The 3,694-nt window shown below is 26.9% G+C and overlaps 1 long non-coding RNA gene across 1 annotated transcript; it reads right to left on the reverse strand.

Moving 5' to 3' along the window:
- Positions 1–1,374: 1,374 nt before the first annotated feature.
- LOC127121224 (uncharacterized) lies at positions 1,375–1,877 on the reverse strand. The gene is made up of 2 exons (XR_007803351.1): positions 1,785–1,877; positions 1,375–1,636 (listed from the first exon to the last, which is right to left on the reverse strand). It is a non-coding gene; the product is annotated as an uncharacterized LOC127121224 (long non-coding RNA).
- Between the last annotated feature and the right edge of the window lie 1,817 nt (positions 1,878–3,694).

Below are 3,694 nucleotides of genomic sequence, written 5' to 3' on the forward strand. Positions count from 1 at the left end.
TGTGAGATTTGATACTTACATGTTTTAATTTGTATTTCTTCTGATATTTTTAACCTTTGTTAATATCTGTTTTTAATTTTTAATTCATACCTATCTTAAAAATCAACAAATTAAATAGTAGAAAGGAATCAAAATTGAACATGGCAAAGAGATTGAAAAATACTATCTATCCAAATTTCTACATCTTTCATAAAATCATGAATAGTTGAATAAGTGTATATACTTTTATTTTATAAAATCTTTGTGAACACAGACATGTCAAAGAAATGCAGAAGTAATGAAAAACTTACAATATGGAGATGATACAAAGGATGAATATAAACCAACATCAACTATGAAAATTCATTCCTTGACCAAAACAATATGAACATCCATTCCTTGACAAAAAAACATGAACATCCATTCATTCAGTTATGAACCGAAACTTAAGGAGTAAAAATATCATGGGTCTAAACGTGTTATGAGTAGAATTGATCAAGAGGAGCAAGTCAAAGTGGAGTTTCATAACCATTTTAAAAGTAGAACCCAAGAACCTAATGTTAGAAGGTATGATTTGGAAGGAGTCAATTATGGGAAACTTTCAAGAACGTTTTGATCATGTTAGAAGAGCAATTTAGTTTAGATGAAATCAAAGAAGCAATTTGGCTTTGTGGGAGTGATAAAAGTCTCGATCCAGATGTCTTCAATATAGGTTTTATTTAAAATGTTAGGAAGTTCTAAGGGAAGATATTTTGGATTTTGTGAATAAATTTCATAAAAACGCTAAGCTGCCTAAAGCCATCACTGAATGTTTTCCGCTATGATTCCAAAAACTATCAACCCTCAAAAAATTGTTGAATTTAGATCTATTTACCTTATAGGTTCTTTATACATAATAACTTTTAAGCTTTTGACTACTAAATTGAAGAAAGTAGTGAGATTTGTAATTTTGGAGAGTCAATCAACTTCCATACCTAATAGGCAGATGTTTGATGGAGTTTTGGTAATTAACGATTTAGTGGACTTTGCAAAGAGGAAGACAAAAGAGTTTATGCTTTTCAAAGTAAATATTGAAAAGGCATATGATTGTGTGTCTTGGAATTATTTAGGATATATTTCGCAAAAGATGGGATTTGGGCATAAGTGGTTAAAATGGAAATAAGTTATTGTGTTGTCAAGTAGCATGACGATGTTTATCTAAATCTTCTTATAGTTTTGAATCATCTATAACAATACATAAAAATAAACTTAATTTTGGTGTAACCTATTTTTTTTTCCCGGTATTTTTAGTAACCAAATTATTCCACTAACATTATTGATTTGCTTGACGGGTTGAATCAAGTCATGTCACAATGAGGTTTTCTCAATTCAAACAAAATTTAATAAAAATTAATATGTGTCTGAATAAATATCATATGTTTTATCATATAAATAGTTTATATTAAAATTAAAATTATAAAAAAATGACACTATTAATAATTTAAAGTCCTTCAATCACATCCATGAGTACAGCTACATAGGCCAAGAGTGCAGGAACCTTCCCCGCCAGCATATGAGACTCTACACCTTTCAGCACAATCTCCGGCTGGACCACATTCTCCCATAGGTGATACACATATCTTTTCACAATCCACTTGTTGTAATCCCATGCTCCAAACTTGTGTCATAAAACATATTAGAGTTAACATTAAGTATTTCAAATTCAAATAATTATAAAATTTTGCGTTTTTGTTAGAAAATAAGAATAAAAATATATATAATAGCACATATTCACAATGAATGATAAAAAACCGGTATAAACTTACCAGCTGCAACCAAAACTAGAACAACAAAAAATTGGAACAAGTTTGAGATGGATTTCACCATTTTGAAAGGTATATTTGTCAACTATCTTCTTCTTTTTTTCCTTCCTTTCCATCACATGTTTCCTGTGTTATTTATAGGCATTTCCTATTCATACGTTGGGCAATAAATTCCAATAAAATAGTATCAGCTTTTATGAAATTTTTTATAAAGAAAAATTATCTATGTTTGTGATATATATATATAATAGAAGCATTATGTGATATATAAAAAAACATTTATATATTTCCATTTATATACTTTTTCAATCATATATGTTGGTCAATAAATTCCAATGAAAGAGGATCAATGTATCTGAATTTTTATGAAATTTTTGGTCAAAAACATTTATATATTTATTAAAAATAACAATTATATCTTTCCGGTATATATTTTTTCAATCTCGAAGTGTTGGTCCATAAATTTCAATAAAAGAGTATCAAGGTATATGATCTATGAAATTTTCGGCCAAAAACAATTATATATTTCCGTGATATATGATATAAGCATTCTATGATTTATTAAAAAAATTATATATTTCCATTTATATAGTTTTTCAATTTCATAGGTTGGTCAATAAACTCCAATGAATGAGTATCAGTGTATTTGAACTTCTATGAATTTTTTGGTAAAAAACAATTATATATTTCCATTTATATACTTTTTCAATCTGATATGTTGGTTAAAGTTTTTATTTATAATGATTTCGATTTTATACCATAAAAAAGAGTATTCTTTTTTCATTGGAATATTTAACAATAATTTTAATTATATTTCATAAAAAAGAATTTTTCTTTTCAATCTGGGATATTTTATAATGATTTCAAATTGATAGCATCAAAAAGAATTTTCTTTTTAAATTGGGATATTTTATAATAATCTCAATTTTATACCATAAAAAAGAAAGTAAGAATGTTGAAAGTATAATTATTTTTTAAGTACATGTATATCAATTTTTTACTCTCAAAGAATATATATATATATATATATATATATATATATATATATATATATATATATATATATATATATATATATATATATATATATATATATATATATATATTAATTTAAAACAATTATTTTTTTAATTGACAAATACAAAATTATTTTTCCATAATTGTTGTTTTTTCTTTGTAAGAATAGTTTTTTTTGGGAAAGAATAGATAGCATTAGAAAATTATATTAAAAAAAAATATATCACTCAAAAAATATTTCTCAGACATGTTTGTTCAATTTAAAAAAAATAATTTTTAGTATTATATATTTTTATCACAAAAAATTATAAAAAACAAGTAAAATAAAAAATTAATCTATGTAGTTACTCTTAAAATATTTGGGAAGTCAAGCCCCTCCAAATATATGTTTTGATGAAGTCAACTTGTAAGACCTTAATTTTGACCCTAAGATCCCTCACGGCATCATATCATTGCACATTGCATTTGCCTCAAGGATCATAGCATCTTGGCTCCTTAACCCTAGGGTGGGACTTGTGTGAGTTGGTTTGAGACCACCAAGCATGCTTGAATTGTATATTATTGCTTTTCTTATTTTGTTCACCAACTAAAAGCACAAAAATATGTCACTAACTTTGTTTGTTGTGTAGCTTGAGCAATCATGTGATTCAAGGCTCCTAGGATGCCCCTATGCTCAAAGAATGGCCAGATGAAAGAGAAAGCAAGCATGACAATGGTTCCCAAAGCTCTCAATTATCATATATGCCTTCCAAGTATTTCAATTTGTCAATTTGATCAAGATGAACCAAAGGGTTTGAGGATTGTTTCCCAAGGAAACCCTAATTCAACTATGCATTGACTGTGCCTTGCTCATGAAGCAACCTCAACCCATGATCAAATACAATCAATGGAAGTTA

Source organism: Lathyrus oleraceus, chromosome 2 (genome assembly GCF_024323335.1).
Source record: "Lathyrus oleraceus cultivar Zhongwan6 chromosome 2, CAAS_Psat_ZW6_1.0, whole genome shotgun sequence".
NCBI lineage: Eukaryota > Viridiplantae > Streptophyta > Magnoliopsida > Fabales > Fabaceae > Lathyrus > Lathyrus oleraceus.